The 21,573-nt window shown below is 37.8% G+C and overlaps 1 protein-coding gene across 1 annotated transcript in view; it reads right to left on the reverse strand.

The window, feature by feature from the left end:
* SOX5 (SRY-box transcription factor 5) overlaps positions 1–21,573 on the reverse strand; it is a 980,574-nt gene that overhangs the window by 625,789 nt on the left and 333,212 nt on the right. The window lies entirely within an intron of this gene.

Below are 21,573 nucleotides of genomic sequence, written 5' to 3' on the forward strand. Positions count from 1 at the left end.
ACATAAACAGTCAATTAACACATATTTTGTAAGTTATATTTTTTACATACTCTATTCTTATAATAAAGTTACCTATAAAGAAAGCTTTAAGAAGGTCATAGTAAGATAAAATACATTTACAGTGCTGTATGTACACATTGAAAGAAATCTGTGCATAAATGGACCTGAGCAGTTAAAAGCCATGTTGTTCAAGGGTCAACTGGGTATTGATTTCTTGTAAATTTAGTTAACACAAATTAGTTCCAGGAATGCAATCCCTCCTAGAAGAGCCACTGCAAATAAGTTTCTAAATCTAAGTCTAAGGACCTGCAGAGACTGCATGGATCTTTCAATGCCTATTTGAACCAGTGTGGAATTTTGCCATTACTTGATAGTACTGGGACATGCACTGAGGCTCTTCCATAGCTGGCATTACTGTGCCAATCTAATCTGTCCTCTCAGTCAACATTCTTTTGGTGTTCAAAATTTTGTGGAACATTAATTCAAACTGCAAAGAAGTTAAAAGCCTTGTTTGTATTACAAATTATAAAATTTCTGCCTGATTACACATTACACTTCAATGTCACATCATACATTTTCTTATGAGAATTGCAACTATTTTCATCTAGCAGAAATAGGGAAAAGTTTAAGTAGTAACATAAGTGATATGATTCCAACACCATTCTGCTCAGCTCATTCATGGCCAGAGTAAGCATGGATTGGGAGAGGTTAATCTGCCATTCTCTAGGTCTAAGATCTCCTGTGTCTCTCATGTGTGAGCATATCACCATTAGGACGATTCAGTGTTTACAGAGAAGTATTTTTCCTGGTACATGGCTGTTAGTATAAGCTATCTAATTCCCCTGCCTCTCACCTGAAGAGGTAGCAGAATGTTTCCATGCTGTAGGAAAAATTTGCTATATTGCACCTTACTGAGGAGTTACTGGAGTTTTTCAAGAATACTATATCCATCTTAAGCATGCTATGACCTGATTCCCCTATTTGGGTTGATTCCATTGAAGTGCGAATTAGATAGTGCCTAGGTTTGCGTTTAAATAAAGTGAGATATTCTCTCATGTTATTATATACTAGAGGCCCGTTGCACGAAATTCATGCAAGAGTAGGCCTTCCCAGCCCCAGCTGCCTTGGCCCTCACAGCCTGGCTCCCTCTCGGCCCCAGCTGCCTCATGGCCCTGCAGCCCTGCCCCCCACCTACTGGTCATTCTGGAAGGTAGTTCTGGAAGGCCTTTCCGCCTTCCAGTCTAATTAGCTTATTAGCTCTTTACTATATAGGATACTGGATTGGGTCTAAAAAAATTAATTAGAGTTAATTATAGCTCCACTCTCTTCTCTGCTCTTATAGGTTTATTATATTTTCCAGTTGCTCCATGATCTGTCAACCAATCCTGTCTCAGTTTTCATTCAGATAACGATGGCACAATGAACACATCTAATTTAATGACTGAGTAGTAAAATATAGCTAGCTAATAAATATAGAAATAACATTCTGTCTTTTTATGTATTTATATTGTTTTAGTATATACATCTCAACTTATTATCCTAATATATAAAAACCTTGGGTCCATCACATCCACAACCAGGAGGCTCGACCAACCAAAAGTGCTGGGTTGCCATGGCGACTGCTATGGCTGCAGGCAGGATGACCCAGCACTGACTCCTGAGTGGGCTGCAAATCAGGCTCAGATAGAGGCCTAAAGAGAGAAGCAGGGTCTGATCTGTAGCCAATGTGGTAGCTGTTGATCAGCACTTGCCTCTCTCTTTAGCTCTGGGCCTGGTCAGCAGCCATGCCTCCATTTATCTCCAGGCCTCCACCTGGGCTGCTGATCAGCCCCACCTTTCTGATCAGGTCCCGTTGATAGGCCCAGAGATGCTGACTGCCATAGAAACCGACCAATCAGAACCAAAAGTGGGTCAACTGTAAGAAGCCAATGGCTGCCTAGGAGGCGGAGCTTTTGAGGCTTACTGGCATAGAAACTGACCAATAAGAACAAAAATGGCCTGCAGAGGAGGGCAGTTGGGGGCAATCAGGCCAGCAGGGGAACAGTTAGGTGTTAATCAGGCTGGCAGGGGAGCAGTTAGGGGGTGATCAGTCTGGCAGGGGAGCAGTTAGGGGGTGATCAGTCTGGCAGGCAGAAGCAGTTAGGGGCAATCAGGCAGGCAGGCAGACAAGCAGTTAGGATCCAGCAGTCCCGGATTGTGAGAGGGATGTCCGCCTGCTGGTTCGGGCCTAAACCAGCAGTCAGACATCCCCTGAGGGGTCCCAGATTGGAGAGGGTGCAGGCTGGGCTGAGAAACAAGCCCCCCAGTGCACAAATTTTGTGCACCGGGCCTCTAGTCTATAATAATAAAAGCATAATATGCTAATTAGATTGGAGGTCATTCTATACCAGTGGTTATCAACCTTCTGGCCCTTTAAATACAGTTCCTCATGTTGTGACCCAACCATAAAATTATTTTCGTTGCTACTGTTATGAATCATAATGTAAATATCTGATATGCAGGATGGTCTTAGGCGACCCCTGTGTGAAAGGGTCGTTAGACCTCCAAAACGGTCAAGACCCACAAGTTGAGAACCGCTGTTCTAGACGAAGCCGGGGCTGCGAGGGAAGCCCGGGTCTTGGGTGCCGGAGTGAAGCCCAAGTCCCAGGTGCCAAAAGGAAGCTGGTGCTGTCAGCCAGGGGGAGGAAGGCCTATTCTTGCATGAATTTCGTGCATCGGGCCTCTAGTGTGGTCATAAAACAACATACTTAAACTCCTTCAATTTCCTCTTATGTAAATGAGGGACATAATATAGCCTGTCTGGTAGAGCCTTTGTGACAACTGAATGGCATAACATATGAGAAGAACCTAGATTAGTGCCTGGCACATAGTAAACAATAAAAACACATTAGATATTATTACTATTATTGTTCTGCTTTTAAAATGTACTGAGTACTGTTCTAGGTTCTGGAGCCAAAAAATGAATAAAATCTTATCCTTAGACAGCTGAAAGTTCAGCGGGTAAGAAAAATTAAATGAATAATCATAACTCAAAAATAGCCTTCTATATATGCCTTCTTAGAATTTAATCTAGAGTTTTCAAATGGGTATGTTTACAACCTTCTTAGTTTTCAGTGCCATGTTTGTACTATGTAAACAAATCCAACTTTTGATTTTTTTTTTTTTTTGTGGTACTGGATTTGTTTTCTGTGAAATATCTTCTATGTAGAATTAAATTAGGAGACAATTCATAGGTTATAAAGCAGGATAGATTTTTCAGTCAAATAACCTTTTTTGACTATTGTCATCCAAATTTTTAGAGATAATAGTTTTTATAAATCAAGATAAAGAGATTTCAGGAGATGCAAGTGAAAATGATAGTGTATACTTTCCTGAAGGACAAAGAGCCATTAGTGGGCCACATCAAAATTAACCAAAAGGACAAGTATATAATGTAAAAGGAAAGGTCTTTATCAAATGCCTTGAGTCATGGAGGCCCATTTGCAGCTTTGGGCTTATTTAATAACATTAAGCAAGAACACGTAACTATCTACAAAAGGACCAAGAGCATAAATCAGACATCAGTCCACATATTTCAATATCAAAGCTGTAAAGAAAAATGATTTGTGGGAGCAACTAAACAGTTTGAATATATTATAGCTCTTTTCAGAGAATACTTAAGCATATTAGTTGTCCAAATTAGGATTTTGTTGTTGTTGATGAAGCCACAAAGAAAAATATGTTATTGAGATTTTTTTTCTTTCCACCTACAGTGTACTTCCTGTGAAAGTTAAACTTTCTCCAACACATCTTACTGACAGAATGTGTGTGTGTGTGTGTGTGTGTGTATGTATTTCATTGGAAAAGTCCTAAATATATGAAAAAAACCCCTCCAGAATTCTAAATGGTTAATTTTTGTGTAGATATTGCCACATTTACTAGGATTATAGTTTGTATAAGTTGTGAGATTTCTCACACAAAGAAGCTAAGAACTATATTCTGGCATCAACATACAAGAACATCATAAAAATATTTGCTATTGCTATTCATTTCCTAGGAGATTATGTATTCATTTGGGGCCATACTTAGGCTATTTTTTAATATCCCAATAAAACTGTATACTACTCTACTGGAAAACTATTTTGAATCCTAATTTTCTTTCCATTGTGGCTGATATTGCCACAATTTTAAAAACATATTGAAAACAGTATGCATGTGTTCTCTTGCACTCAAGGAATGACTGCAAAGGTCTCCCTGTGTTTCCCCACAGGTAAGTTTATTTTGTATTTGCCATTATGTTGCCAGTGCACCATAAGGAACAGAACTAAGCTGTCCCTGCATGTAATTTGTCTGAGTCAGAGTTTCCTCATCTATGTTCTCACTAGACAGTAGATACCTAGCAAGCCTCCTATATAATAAAAGCCTAATATGCTAAGTGTTCAGTCAGCCGGTCAGCTGTTCAACCAAAGTGTAATATGCTAATGATATGCTAAGGCCACTCAACCATTCGCTATGACATGCACTGACACCAGGGGGCAGACAGTCAATGGGTCAAGCAGTCGCTATAATGTGCACTGATCACCATGGGGCAGATGGTTGACCAGTCGCTATGATGTGCACTGACCACCAGGGGGCAGACGCTCTAACCGGTAGGGGTCTGGCTGATTGGGACTGAGCAAGATGGGCCAGACACACCTTGGAGCCCTCACAAAGTTCCTCCCCAGCTGGCCAACCTCCCACATCAATCCCCGGCCCCGATCGTGCACTGGTGGAGTCCCTCGGCCTGGCCTGTGCCCTCTCGCAATCTATGACCCCTTAAGGGATGTCAAAGAGCCAGTTTCAGCCCAGGGGACCCCCCACTGGTGCACGAATTCGTGCTCTGGGCCTCTAGTCTTATATATAGAGTGTATGAAATATTTTAGTCTTATAGCAACCTAATGTGAAGTCCTAAATATATGAATATTAGAAAAAATTCCAAAATTTCCAAATAGTTCTTGCTGAAAGTGCACACTGTTTCACTGGTTTGATTTTTTTGTTTTTCTATAACACCTAAGAAGTGATCATTCCTGAGTCAACATGGATTGAACACAGATTCTGAAGCCAAAAAGCAAGGGTTTGAATCCCAACTCCACCACTTTCTAACTATGTGAAGTTGCCAAAAGATTTAACTTCTGTGCCTCTATTTTCTCACCTGTAAAATGTGGTATCAATAGTTCTTGTGCACATACTGTTTTCTGCACCTGTTCCATATTTCCCTCTTTACTTTCATACATATCTTACCTAATCCATTCCTTCTTTTCCTTCAAATCTAGGCTAAAATGGCACATTGTGAGGAAGAAAGAAATATAACTCTCATAAGTATGTAAAATATATTATTTTTACCACACCATCCTATATCATAAAACCCTAATATGCAAATCAACCAAACCACAGAACGACCAGTCGCTATGACGCACACTGACCACCAGGGGGCAGACGCTCAATGCAGGAGCTGCCCCCGGTTGTTAGTGCACTCCCCTGTGGGAGTGCCGCTCATCCCGAAGCCAGGCCTGTGGCTGGAGAGTGCACCTGTGGTGGTGGGAGCCTCTCCCGCCTCCTCTGCAAGCAGGCAGTAAAGAGCAAATGGTCTCAGATTGCAAGAGGGATGTCTGACTGCCGGTTTAGGCCCCAGGGATTGGGCCTAAGCTGGCAGGCGGACATGCCCGAGGGGTCCCAGACTGCAAGAAGGCACAGGCTGGGCTAAGGGATCCTTCCCCCGAGTGCACAAATTTTATGCACTGGGCCTCCAGTAATTTTACATTTGTATGTTTGTTATTTATTTGATGTATGTCTCCTCCACTCACATGGAAGTGCCAGAAAGGCAGAGTCTGTTCCTAATTTTCTTTGTTTAGGAGGCAATCAAGCTTATCTATATATATAAAAGCCTAAGCGACTATTACGACCAGTGGACATGAAAGACCAGAACGACAAGTTGACCAGTCGCTATGACACGCACTGACCACCAAGGGTCAGACACTCAACACAGGAGCTTCCCCCTGGTGGTCAGTGCACTCCCACAGCCAACTTCCCGCAGCTCCTCCCCTTGGCCGGTTGGCCCCCATAAGCCCCTGGTGCTAATCCACTAATAGAGACTTGCTTCTGGTCAGGGTTTCCTAAGTAGCAGAGCAGCTCCCTAGCTGCAATCTATTGAAAGCCAGCCTTCGACACAGGGTTTGTCACACTCCTGCCCTCTCCCTTTCCAGGGGCCATGTGCCCACCATAGTGGTGGCATGGTGGCGAGGGAAGGCGGAGAGGGGGATGTGGGGAACCACATGTTGGTGGGGCACCATCACCAGTGTTGGCATCCATTCCTTCTGAGCCCAACCCAGAGACCATTGCCTCCTCTCCCAACCTCCGCAGGGCCTTCAGGCCCGGGCTGGATGGGAAATGGGTGGATGCGGCCCATTTCGCAGAGGGGTCTAGGGCCAGCTTCCTCCTTGGGGCCTGTGGTCAACCTCCACGGCCCCTCCTCCCACACCCCCTCCTGCACGCACAAATTTGTGCACCAGGCCTCTAGTTGACTATAAGAACAGATTCCAGAAGCAGACCACCTAGGTTTGAATCCCTGTTTTGCTACTTATTAGCTTTGTGACCTTCACTAGTGTTTAACTGGTTGTTACCAGAATTTCCTCATTCATAAAACGGGGTTAGGAATAGAGAACTTGTTGTGAGGGTTGAGTTCACACATGTAAAGCATTTGGAATATATGCCTGGGCATATAGACATTCCATAGTAAGTATTACCCAATATTAATATTATTTACTTGTTGTTGTATTCCAGAGTTCCATACAAGGACTGGCACATAGGATGTACTTAATAATATTTTTTGAATGAATGAATGATGGAACTGATATGATATATGATATATGATACATAGATATATATGTATATATATTATATCATGTCCTCCCACTAGATTACCCAGTAGGGGCAACAGCAAAATGCGATAGAGGCACAGAGGAGGGAGGTGAATTTGAGCTTACCTTTAAAGTATGAGTATGTCCTAGCCCCGTGGTTGGCAAACTGCAGCTCGCAAGCCACATGGGGCTCTTTGGCCCCTTGAGTGTGGCTCTTCTAAGCCTTAGGAGTACCCTAATTAAGTTAATAACAATGTACCTACCTATATAGTTTAAGTTTAAAAAATTTGGCCCTCAAAAGAAATTTCTTTAAAAAAATAAAAAAGAAATTTCAATCATTATACAGTTGATATTTGGCTCTGTTGACTAATGTGTTTGCCGACCACTGCCCTAGCCTGTTTAGCTCAGTGGTTACAGCACCAGCCAGTGGGCTGATGCATTGTGGGCTTGATTCCCAAAGGCATCTACCTCAGTTGCAGGCTCAATCTCTGGTGCTGTTTGGAGGCATGAGGAGGCAACCAATAGATCTGTCTCCCTCACTTAATGGAAAAATATCTTTGGGTGAGGATGAAAAAATATTAATAATAGAAATAAAGAATGATTGGGATCATACAAAATAGAAACAAAAGTACAAGGTGTTATTGGAGAAAAGAAAGAATATGAGCAAAGACATTGAAGTAGCAAAGTATTTAGGGAGTCACAGATAGTATGATGTGAATGTAGGTTAAATAAAAGAGGTAAGTCATGATTAAATTAGAGAAGAATCTATATAACTTCTAACAAATGTGAACTTTTTTCTGAATGAAATTGAAAGTCATCAAAGCCTTTGTTCAAACCATAATCTTATGAGTTGCTTATTTATTTATTTGGTTGTTTTACTTATTCTGTAAGGACTGGATAGTTCACTGAATACAAGCAATCATTTAAACTAACGTTAAAATAGACCAAGCAAGGTATGATGAGCATTTTTACTCCAAGAATGGCAATAGGAATAAAAAGTAGAAAAGAGAAAGCAGAATTAATTGACCCCAAAACAAGGGAAACCAAAACTAATTGATCCAAAATAATTTGATGCATTAATTCTGGCATAGTCATATAGTGAAATATAAAATATACAGTGATTAAAATGAGACATAAAGAAAGTATTTTCATATCATTAAGTAGGCACTAATGGCATTATAGTATGTATCAGTTTGTATAAAAACATAGATATATTGTTAACATAAATTTATTTTTTAACTATTATACAAAGTTAATTTTTAAAATTAAAGACTCTTTACCAAAAATCTTACTAGTCATCTTCTATGAGGAGAAGAATTATAGTTTTATTTTAAATACTTCTTATTATTTTGCTTATTCCATCCCCCTAGCATTTCTCCAATAAACCTGGAATGCTTTTGTAGAAAAGAAAACATCATAAAAATAAAATAAATAAATAAAAGTAGGGGAAAATACCAACAGAAGTTCTGGGAAGTAGCATCATCAAAACTTGGAAACAATTATATAGGACCATTAGGAGGAAAAAGCAGAAGAAGGAGATGGAAGAACTGAAGGGGAAGGAGAAGAAATGGAAGACAGAAGAGGAGGAGGAAGTGAAGGAGGAGGGGAGCAGAAAGGAGGAGGAAGATTCTACATTGACCTAAATATTATCAGGAAGAGGCCACACCAATGAGATAGGAAAAAAACACAGGGACATGATCAATTTGTTCTATTCTGCAATAATAGTATCATTACTTGACATTGTTTTAATGGCTTTGTTGTCTGATCGTATACACCTTTCTCCCTTGTGAAGACAGTGACTGTTACCAGCACTGCATATTTTTTCATCACTGGATTGATGTACTTGTATGGAGCAAACTAGACATCAGCTTTCATATAAGTTGTAGAATTGTCCATGATCTTCAGGTTTAGCGATGAGGAACCAACAGCCTCAACCTGACTATAATATCATATTAAATTCACATATCCTTGGGTCCCTGGGCATTTTAAAGACTAAATCAGTTTTGAATAGGAATAAACTCTGTCTTAATTTTTTAAAAAAATCAATCCATTCCATCCAAGTATACTATAGTTAGAACTTTTACTTTGAGTAGTCAAGAAGAGTTTGGGTATCACATCCAGTACAAAGACAACTCTAGAGGAAATATTTAATAGTATCATATTTTCTTAATGTAATTGATTGATCTAAGACCTGGTGATGGCAAATCACCTGGGAAAACAAGGAAATACAGCATTCCAACCCATCTTGCTGCTTTCTGAGCTACAAATGTGACATCTAATATTAAATAGAATTCTTAAATATCTGCAAAGACAGTAAGATGCTCTGAGTGTGTTAACTTATAGCAAAGAGAATATAGCCTCACATTCAAAGGAAAGCATCAATTTAAAAAGATAAGACACAGACAAATACATTTTTATCTACCTGTACTTTATCTGAATGTTTTTACAAAATTGGGCATTGTGATTGTTTGGTGAGATTAATCAATCTAATAGTTTTAATTTATATCTCTATCCTTGACCTCTCACCTTTTCTTTATCTTCATTCTTCTTGCTATTTACAGGACAACTACTTTATCTGAATCTATTATCACCCCTTCATAGCATGTTCTTTGCCAACTATCCTCTTCATTACCACTTATCCTGCTGTTTGTTAATGGAGTCTAGCATTGTCTTTCTGACATTAAAAAAATTAACTGTGTCTCAATCATCTGTCCAAAATGCAATCTCATGGAGTATGGGAAGCTACTCCTGTGCAGTCTTCCATGCCTTAAGGACAAGCCAAGTTTAACTGTAAAATGGTCTATGAACATCACTACGTAGTAACAGAGTTTTAATATAAAATCTTTTAGAAAATCTTTACTACAGCAAAAGGAATACGTAACCTCTGCTGTTCTTATAGATTTTAATGGATTGTTAATCTACCGATAGTAGGCTATAAATTAGAGTTCAAAGGAAACACCACTGCAACTCAATGGGAATTTTTATTAGATTGCTCAGAGAGAATTATAGTTATGATCAAAAGCCAGGAGAGAATAAAAGCTGAATGCCTCTCTTCTCTTTTCAAGTGATTTGAATACTTCATTTCTATCTGTGTACTTCCTAAGTTAGAATTTAAATGAATAAGGCAAATGCTTGAGTTAGGTAGCATGAAGAGCAAAGTTTGGGAAAATTCATAAGTGACCAAGAGCTCACTGATAATCAGTACTTTGAGATATTTATGCAGAATCTTTGTTAATTTGTCCAATGTATTTTCATTCTTTGTAACAGCAAATGCATCTATTATATACTAGAGGCCTGGTGCACATAAATTTGTGTACTCAGGGGGTTCCTCAGCCTGGCCTGTGCCCTCTTGCAGTCTGGGACCCCTCAGGGGATGACCACCTGCTGGCTTAGGCCCACTCTCCGGGGGATTGGGCCTAAGCTGGCAGTCAGACATCCCTCTGGCAGCCCGGGAGCCCTTGGGGGATATCCACTTGCCAGCGGGGAGCAGGCCTAAGCTGTAGTCGGACATCCTTAGCGCTGCTGAGGAGGCGGGAGAGGCTCTCAGCACCACCGCTGTACTGGCAGCCATCAGCCTGGCTTGTGACTGGGCAGAGCTGCCCCTGTGGGAACGCACTGACCACCAGGGGGAAGCTCCTGCATTGAGCGTCTGCCCACTGGTGGTCAGTGTTTGTCATAGTGACCAGTCATTCTGCTGTTAGGGTCAATTTGCATATTACCTTTTTATAATATAGGATAGGCTACATGGAAAAACAACAGGGGTCAACTAACAAATATTTCTTTAATACTTAAAAATGAAAAAAAAAAGCTATTATTTCCAAAACAATGTGTGAAGATTTTATAAAAAGAAAGACAGTTGACTAGGCTAATGGTAACAGCATCAAAGACAGGGCCCAAGCACATAGGGTCTTGAATATCACCAGGCTAATAAGGTTATATGTCATTCAGCTGGTCATTTAGGGAACCATTACCATGAGCACCAGAGTAACAGGACCAGAGCTGTGATTTAGAAAGACTAATCATGTGTAGTTTGTACAACAGATTATCATAGAAAGAGCCTAAAGGTGGAAAAACCAGCTAAGAGTTTAACAAAATGCTGCAAGTACTAGTCAGAAGTGACAAAGACTTACATATTCTCTTATATGTGTAGTTATAGAAAAGCGATTTCCAAAAATGATATTTTGAAAATGATATTGCTTTAGTTTCAATGATATTGTTTGAGATACTCCACCAGAAAACATTATCTACAAGGATAGAAATCCTAAACTGAATGCCTACCCCAAGTCAAGTACCATATTATACCTCATTTTTGCTATGATAACTTTTCCCCAATGTGTCTCAAAGCTTCCACTCACTCACTAGCAATTACTGGGAATGTCTTCAATAGTCAAGGCTTTGGGATGGCTGTTAGAACTTGAACTCCCATGATGATGCAGACATTCAGCATCCAAACTCTCTTCCTGGGACTTCTAACTGGTGAAGTGTACCACGAAAGCATAACAAGCAGGAGCCTGCCTGTTTTCTAATACTTCAAAGGCCTAAAAGCCAAAGATCCATCCACACTACAAAGAAAGCAAAACTCTCTTATTATTCTTTTAAATTTGTAAATTTGAAACTACGTGAAATTCTTGTTTTGTAAGAGAGCTCCTTCTCACATCCATGCAATCAGAGATATTCAGGATACATTACTCTTTCTTGGGGACTATTGAGAGGTGATTTCAAATATTTCTAACACCTCTTCAACTATGAACATGGTGCTAAATGAATGGATAATTTCTTTTTTAAATTTATCTTTATTCTTGAAAGTATTACAGATGTCCTCTTTGTTTGTTTATTTGTTTTCCCATTGACCGCCTCCATTGCACACCCACTCCTCTAACGCCTTTACCACTCCATTGTCTGTGTCCATGGGCTAAGCATATATGCATGTAAGTTCCCCAGTTAATTGCTCTTCCCCCATCCCCCACCTTTGCCTTCTCTCTGAAATTCATCAGTCTGCCTCATGCTTCCATGTCTCTGAATCTATTTTCATCAGTTTATTTTACTCATTAGATTCCATATATGAATGAGATCATGTGATACTTATCTTTCTCTGACTGGCTTATTTTGTTTAGCATAATACTTTCCAGGTCCATCCATGCTGTTTCAAATGGGAAGAGTTCTTTCTTTTTTACAGCTGCATAATATTCCATTGTGTAAATGTATGAGTGGATAATTTCCAATCAAGGACCCCAAGTAAGTAAGAGTGTCCTCATTTCTCACCTATAAGGTCTCATCCTAATATCTAATTCTCCCTAAATGGAATCTAGTCTCTATATTATAGCTCTTACCCACAATCTTTTCATATCATTTTTCAAATAAAACTTATGTTGTACTTTCTTTCTCATTGGCCTTATATACCATTTTCTTCCTATGAAACCTTTATGTGAAAAACTTGATGCATTGTATCCTTGATAAAATCATGAAATCAAGACATTGCCCAAATATTAAGGTCTAATATTGGGAAACATTCCAAATAGCAGACTTACCAATGAGATATATTTTGTAGCTCTTATAATAGTAGAAGAATTATTTATGACAGGACACAAGATATGGCAATTCAAAAGAAATTTAAGCAATGATGTAAACTACCTTGCAAGTATCTATTTCCTTTCAGATAGTCAATTAGAAAAAAAAAATGTTTCCTGTGTTATACAAATGTCCCAGTCACAAAGCTGAGCTCCTTTTAGACAGACAAAGATGAGGATTTTGTGAGGCTATTGTGATCAAAGAAGTCAATACAGAAAACACAAAGTTAAACCTCAGTTTTGGGAAACTGAGAAGAATTGTGAAAGCACATGAATGTAACCAAGAGGTTCCTGACTGGGATAAGAATCCACTAAAGAAAGGAGAACCTGTGTTCATTTCCAAACACCTGGATGTCACTTTTGGACACATGAATATATGTGTATATATATGGAGAAGGCAAGGACTATCTAAAGTCTGATAGAAAAATTCTATTTGGAGAAAGGAGATGTGTGATGCAATAAATGCATTCCTACTATAAAGACACAAAATAGTTCTTAAAAATCTGTATAGAGGCTCTTCTTTTGAAGACTCTCTGCTTGCTCTTTTACCCTATAATGAGAAGGTGACAAATTGGGGAAAATGTGTTTTAGGCACTTGGGGTTTTTACAAACTACTGGGGCTCCAGCAAACCCTGGTGACAGTCCATGTCAGTGACATCATGTGACATTGTAAATATTCTTGGGGCTTTATAATTCAGATTGGTATGAAACTATTGTTGGCAGCAATAGATTCTTAGTTAGATACGCTTTGCATTCCATCCAAGATGCCATTTATTTGAGGGCAACCCCATATTTTATGTATCAGCAAGAACAATACTCTGGCAATTAAATTATGACACACTTTTGATTTAAGATGAATCCCAATCTCATATGTTAAATTGGGCTAAAATGTGTTTTAAAACAATACATTTTGGTGTAATGTTTTTGCCTGGATTACAGAAACTCCAAGTAGAGAAAGCTGATGATGGTTGAGAGGAAAGAATCAAATAAGGTAGAAAATAAACTTCCTTTGATTGACATAAAAGAGAAGGGAAGAGCAAAGATAATGAGGATCATGTTCTCTGAATATACATAAATTCTCACTTCTCTTGCTTTGAATTTGGGAGTGAGAAAGGAGATGGCCATTAGAAGATCTTAGAGCAAGAAAGTCCAAGAAGGTGATATTGATATGTTATTTCACTATTCAGCCCCTGAAGCCAGACCTCATAGTTCTAGTAGCCAGGATGCTGCTTTTCAGCAGTTTCAGTCACTTAAATTTTGTGTTTGCTCATTTACTAAGTCCATAATTAGTTTCCATATTCTTTACCGCAGGCCTTGTCATCAGGTTTCTAATCCTGGGTGAAATTTTAGTTCCTGCTATTTCTGCCCACTTTCCCTGTTGCTCCAGGCCAATTTATCAGTGTATCTGCTTCTTGCTATCTGTTGATGGGTTTGCAGTCAAGGCATTCCACCGTTATTTCCTGGAATACTCCCTACTTCCCACAGCTTGATATTCAGCGCCTGTCTTACAAAATAATCTCCTGCTGTGAGATAATCTGATGCTTGGTATGTATGAGCTTCCTCATAGTGCTAAGATCTACTCCAACAGCCTACTCCTTATTAGCCATCTTCTCAAAAATTCAGTTTTCAGCCTTCTGTAGTAACCGAGCCCTGATTTAGTCAGGTACAGATATTTTCAGATTAACTTGGCATGGCAGAGAAAGATTAAAGACTTTTCTTTTTTATCCTATGTGTTCTAGATTGGTAAAAAGATGAATTAGAGAAGTGCAAAACCATAGAGTCTTGGGAGAAAACATTTCAGAGGCTGTGACATTAAGAAGAGAAAAGTTCCATTATATAGAACCCACAACAGGTTTAGTCTCAAGTTAAAATTCCAGGAAACTTATGAAGAGTAATTTCTAAATGAGAATTATATGTAAAACCAATGTGATAAACCATAAAGTATTAGTGAGAAAAACACTATATTGTAGTTTAGAGATTATTTTTTCAAGGGAAATTATTTTCTACCATTTTGGAAGGCAAAAAATATTAGAATCATTCCTGTTTGCAATAAAGTAACTGGGTCAGAGAAGCTAAGCAACATTCCATTTGGAAATTACAGAGTTTGTGAGAGCCAGCATTAAAAATAAAAAACCCAGCTCTTTTGACACATGGGCTTATGCTTCTCCTACTATATAATGCTGCTGGCAGGGTAGGTTTTCCAATTAATTGGTGAAATTTATGCTTGGGTTGGGTCTAAATTACTTTGAATTTTGTTTTGCCATATTTCTTGTTGAATAAATAAAATAACAGCAAAACTAAAAAAAAAATCAATTTCAATCCAGTATAAATATAATAGGATAAATATATGGTAGAGGTTGTTTTTCTTTTTGGACCAAATAAAGTATCTTCAAGAGTAATACATCAAATGCAGATCTTTTAATATGGTTGGCATCCAACCAATGTTAATTTGATAGAATATTATATTTTTTGTAGATTATCTATAATAATAAAAGCATAATATGCTAATTAGACTAGACAGCCGAACGATCTTCCGGACATCATTCTGGATGTCCTTCCGGATGAAGCCGTGGTGGTGGGGGCCGAGGCAGAGGTGGTTAGGGGCAATTAGGCAGGCAGGCGGAGGGGTTAGGGGCGATCAGGCTGGCAGGCAGGCAGGCGAGTGGTTAGGAGCCAGTGGTCCCTGATCACGAGAAGGATGTCTAATTGCCAGTTTAGGTCTGATCCTGCAATTGGACATCCCTTGAGGGGTCCTGGATTGCGAGAGGGTGCCCCTCCCACACACGAATTTTGTGCACTGGGCCTCTAGTAAAATATAATCATGAATGAAATATCTAATTCAAAACATGGCCATCAAAATTATGACATATCAAAATATTGCTCTTAAGATCAAATATATATCCTTCTGCCTTATAAATCCAAATTTAACATGCTTAACAATGGGATAAAAAAGATTTACATATAATATGGAAATGTCATTCATGGGCTCAAATGAAACTTAATCAGTTTTTAATTCTAAGTGAGATCACATTGCATCTTGTAATCCTCCCCCAAATCCATTGTCATTCATCTGCTCTGTCTTGCCGTATCTTCCTCCGTGGTAAAGGGGCACTTGTACAATATCTCAAATAGCAGCCCATGTCTGCCACCATATCTCTGCTCCTCCTGCCATTATTTCTACTAATTTGTTCCTTTCTGTGTGTCTCTTTAAAAAAATAACAACGTAACTGGCGTGGCTCCATGGTTGAGTGTCAACTTATGAACTAGGAGGTCATGGTTTGGTTTCCGATCAGGGCATATGCCTGAGTTGTGGGATCCATCCCAGTGTGAGGCATGCAGGAGGCAGCCAATCAATGATTATCTCTCATCATTGATGCTTCTACTTCTGTCTCCCTCTCCATTCCTTTCTAAAATTAATAAAAATATATTTTAAAAATAAAATAAAAATTACAGAGTGTAAAGTATAAAACACAAATTTTTAATTCAGACTAAAATAATATGCATCTAACAAAACTCTTCAGTTCTCTTCTAGTATAGCCTAATGAAAACTAAAAACACATAATGGCATAAACCCAAGGAGAGATGCATCCAAAAAAAACCTACAGCTTCCATACAGCAAAGCAATGACAACAAGAACACCCAAACAAACAAATAAACAAAAGAGAAGCTGCAGGAGGACCCTCGAAGGCAGAATGTAATTACCCGATTTGGAAACTGACCAGGACACTATGGTTAAATCCCTCTTGCTACAAAGGTTCTGAGGAGTCTTTAATGACTATCAATGGTCAGGACTTCATGTCCACACCTCACCTGAAAGATGATGACAATCAGCAGTGAGTCCTCCCTACCACTACTCAGAGACTGAAGTCAATTCTAACTTAGAGAATAAAGGGCCACCTACAGAATTCACTAGCAACATTTGCTATCCTTGAATGCCTTTTCTAATTGGTCTACATGAAGCAAACTACTTAAATAGCTCCAGTATCACTGCCATGTTTAATAGAAAGAAATACCTAGTGATATCATTCCTCATCTCTATAGAGAATTATAAATTAGTGCTATGCACACTGCTTGAGTAAAATTGTTCAGTTCTATCCCTTGGCTAACCTTGAGTAATGAGGATGTGCCTCTCAGTGAGGCATCAGATGCCTATTGTTTAATCTGTGTATGCTCACTATCACACTAAATTATTTTTGCCTTATATTTTTAAAGAAACTGACTCCAGTGCAGTAATTAAAATACATTACAGTAGTGCAAGTGAAATTTGGAAAACTGCCAAAGTTTTAGAGCTTATAATTTTCTTTTTTAGAGAAAAAAGTAGTTTTGACATTTTTGTACAAAACAGTCACTAACAGTCACTTACAATTTCAGGAAAATCACTGTTTTAATCATGACCTTTCAGCTGTCCTTGATTGAAAAAAAATTGGCCACCTACAGAAATAATTCTGTTTGGGCCCTCATCACTCTACTGATTGATGGCCCCATGTGGTTCGACATGTTTACAATTATAAATAAAACTATATAAAAGTGGCCAAGCTTAGCTTCCATCTAAGTAGATAAGAATAAAACAGTCTTAATTGACAATAAAGGGGACTTCCATTTAGTGATATCTTTTCCATGTACCTGTATCAAAATCAAATGGTCTATTTTTCTTTGGTTAAATGTGTATTCGTTTGATCACTGTTTACTACACCCATTAATTTAGCATCCACTGTATAAAAGACAATGGATTATACTCTGCTGGGGGAGATGGAATGTGGATAAAACAGTTTCTGATTTAGAGAATTTATTATCTGATGAAACATTCAACCAGTTAACATACAATAATATGGGCATTATTAACACACATGTGGAGATATTTGTTCATATGCACATATGCATAAAAACTGGGTTTGGTGAAATATATTGATATTTTGACCAATGTCACCCCAAGAGATTTAATTTTTAAAAAAAACACTTAAAGTTGTTTACTTATACTTTAGGAATAACATATCAATATATATTTAAACTTGTAGAAATATATGTATATTAGGTTACATCAGAAATTCTTTTACTAAAACCCTAGAAGCCCATAAGTGTTATCCCCTAAGTGAGTTTTTCAACATAAATTAAAACAAAGACTAGTCCTACTAGCTAAAGATTTCCCACCTACTGTACAAGCAACAAAAATAGAGCTGGCATTCAGGACTCCATTAGAAGTTTATTGAAGTTCTGTGAGGTTGGAAAGCTTTTAGGAGTTCAGCATAAATCATTCAATATACACACCAAAAAAAAAAAAAAAGACTTAAAATATTTTCTCCTTGTATTCAATTTCTATGAGTGATCTCCAATTTACAACCTTATGCTCGACCCAGAAATTGAATTAATTAATACAATTATCTTTTAGTAATCCCATTTGTCAACTATAGTAGTAGTTCATAAAGTTTAAAAAAATGAGATTCCTTATGTAATAGGCTTGATGGCAAGATTCAGTTATATTGAAGGGCTAGCATTAGAAATGGGCATAGTATAGGCTCTACATTTGTGTTTGGGGGGATTATAAACATTGAGTGATCCTTATCTTTAAAACTCAAAGCAATTATCTACTAGTTGCAGTCTAAAATAATCTGTTTTATGGAAAACATTAAAAAATTTATATGATCACATCATGAATATTGATAAAAATTATCACATGAAATTTTATACTAAATGAGTCATCTTTTAAAAACAAGTAAATTCACATTTCTGGAAGTCACCATGTTGTTCATAACCACCAACTTAACATAAATTCAGTTCACTTCCTGTGACTGAAAAATTCTTAGTTATGGTTTAAGGCCATGATTTCAACATATAAACTAAAAGGGAACTGAGACAATTATTCAAGTAATTTAGGTCTATTTAATACTTTCACATGAAATACTCAAGTAATTAGAGCAAAATATTTTATATTAATTGCCTTTTCATACATATTTATCTTATATGAAAAGGACCTTTGGCAAATTTAATATTTAAAAGGGAAAGAGTAAAACTCAATATGCCTGCCTAATTAAAATTAAAAACAATTACTGAATAAGAGAGAAAGTTATGAACCTAAATAATCCAAAATGCTTATCTTTTTAGTCTATATGCACCAATTGTCCTAATTTCCTCTAATGGAGATAAGTCAAATTTGACAAGACTATATAAAATTGTTTTTAATGTTAAAAGTCTATATATTCTTGCTTAAAGATAATTCAACTAACCAACATTCTCAATCAATTAGAAGATACATTCATATTAGGAATTTGTTAAGAACAATCCTAAAACTCCTAAAAAATATCCTGGAGTGGGTAGAATCTGCCTACTTGTTTATATATGTTCCATATATAAATACATTAAAATACATTTATTTGGTTTGGTCCAACTTTGTACTATCTGCTTTTAAGCATATGGTTCTTATATATGAAGCAGTTGAGGGCCAATTCGTTATCAAAATAATAGTGTATACCAGGGGTGGGGAACCTTTTTGCTACCAAGGGTCATTTGGATATTTACAATATCATTTGTGGGTCATACAAAATTGTCAACTTAAAAAGGTTCCTGCTATATTTGGTCAGACCTTTAATTAACTCACCCCTAATACCTTGGAAGGACCAGACCAAATTATTTCATGGCCTTATATGGGCACCGGGCCAGATGTTCCCCACCCCTAGTATATACTAAGCACATTCACAATGACATAATAAAACAATGTGTACTATACACATGGGTAAAAAGAGAAGAGCATCGAGTTAGCCAGAATTCTTATGAACTGCCATTCTGTTATAATATATTTTACTGGGGGAAAAAAAACAACAACTCCATAAACAAGTCTTGCATATATGATAGTGTTTCTAAATGGAGAAACTGAGGCAACAGGGAACAAAGACAAATCTTTGTCAAAAAAAAGGCCATTTGGGTAAAGAACTTACACACTATAGCTTACCGCAATCTTCAACCAACATTCTCTCATTGCTTAAATGTAAACCTCTTGTTTTTATTCAAATATTAGGATACAAAGTGATAATCCAGTTCATAGAATTTTACTCTCTTGAAGTTGAAAACATACTGCATCCTGCAGATAATATTGTGATTAGTAAGTTTTGTTCCAACAGGCTTGAGAGAAAAATATACAACTCAGAATGGTCTATGCTACAGGAAAACATTTCTATCCCAATAACTATCTACCAATTAGCATTTTTTTTAATTTAGAGACAGAATTTAATCAGTTAACAATTTCTCTAAATTTGGGTAATGTCTCAGTTCCTCATTCCAGATTAACTTCATAACTAACCCCTGATAAGCAGGTCTGTGTTAAATATTTACTGAAGATTCTATAGAAAAGATTCCATCAGAATATGGATAGCTTTCATTCAAGAGACATATATTTTGAGTGTCAATTTGTATATGTGTGTGGGTGTGTATTTTAATAAGCATAATGGAAGTAAACCTTCGACAAATTAAAATGTATGGTTTATTTTACTTAATTTTTATAAATTCCATATTCTTATTCTTGTAATAGGACTGAAAAAGACAGTGTGACAGGGGGTTAAAAGCTGTGTCAGAGAATACTAACTGGTTACCTAATATCTCTTTATTATAATAAAGCAATTAAACACATAAATAGAATCCTGCTAATAGCACTGAGATACAAATGGAACTTGGAGGAGGGGGAGTTTCAATGAAAACCCTTTTGAAGAGGACAGTTCTGACTGCTTTGGACCTTCTGCTCTTTGCTCTTTGTGCTTCTACTTCCTGCTAGAGCTAGAGCGAGCCTGACGAAACCATACTGAGAATTACCACAAGGACGTGCCTGTCCTTGGTGTGGTGGAAGAGAAATCTGGAAGGAGCCTGGGCCCCTCAGAGCATGCTGAACAGCTGGCTTGAGCTGCATGTGATCCTCTTGTATTATGGAAGAGAAACAAACTCTTCCCTATTCAAACCATTGTCACTAGGTCCTGTTACTTTAATCTGAAGACAATTTCTCAGTGATAGGGACTCAGAATTTGGTATCAGAGAAAATCCTGGTCTGCACCCTTATCATGTACTCTTAGATCATCTGCCTTCTCTTTGCATTGCTTGCTCATCTGTAAAATGAGGATAATAGTGATACCTTCTGCAAAATTCTACTCTGATAATTAACATAATCCATCTAACACACATAAACCAAGCTCCAAGTATTTATTGATTATTATTCATTATTACTAATCTTATTGGGCCACGATAAGAGAGGAGCTTGTCCTGGCTTGGTAGCTCAGTTAGTTAGAGCACCGTCCCGATATGCTAAGATTTCAAGTTTGATCCCAGGTCAGGGCATGTACAAAAAACAACTAATGAGCCGAAACCGGTTTGGCTCAGTGGATAGAGCGTCGGCCTGCGGACTGAAAGGTCCCAGGTTTGATTCCGGTCAAGGGCATGTACGTGGGTTGCGGGCATATCCCCAGTAGGAGATGTGCAGGAGGCAGCTGATCAATGTTTCTCTCTCATCGATGTTTCTAACTCTCTATCTCTCTCCCTTCCTCTCTGTAAAAAATCAATAAAATATATTTAAAAAAAACAAAAAACAACAAAAAACAACAACTAATGAATGCATAAATGAGTGGAACAATAAATTGATGTTTCTCGCTCTAGCTGGTTTGGCTCAGTGGATAGAACATCGGCTTGTGGACTGAAGGGTTCCGGGTTCGATTCCAGTCAAGGACACATGCCTTGGTTGCGGGCTCGATCCCCAGTAGGGGGTGTTTAGAAGGCAGCCAATCAATGATTCTCTCTCATCATTAATATTTCTATCTCATTCTCCCTCTTCCTTCTTCTCTGAAATCAATAAAAATATATTTTAAAAAAATGATGTTTCTCTCTCCCTTCCTCTCTCTCTAATATTAAAACATTAAAAATAAATCAAGACCAGGCAAAAGTTAGCACCAGAATATGACAGGCATGTTATCCACAAAGGGGACAGAATAATGTTAGAGAACAGAGATCAGGAGAGAGAGGGGAGAGTAGGGGTTTAAATTTATGGCATTCTTTTCTACTTGGATAATGATTTGCTATTTTTCAACCAGATCTTCTGGATATGACATATACTTGAAAGCCCTCCTTTTCATAAAATTTAAACATAATCTCTAGTTGTTTAT

The sequence above is a fragment of the Myotis daubentonii genome, chromosome 2 (assembly GCF_963259705.1).
Source record: "Myotis daubentonii chromosome 2, mMyoDau2.1, whole genome shotgun sequence".
NCBI lineage: Eukaryota > Metazoa > Chordata > Mammalia > Chiroptera > Vespertilionidae > Myotis > Myotis daubentonii.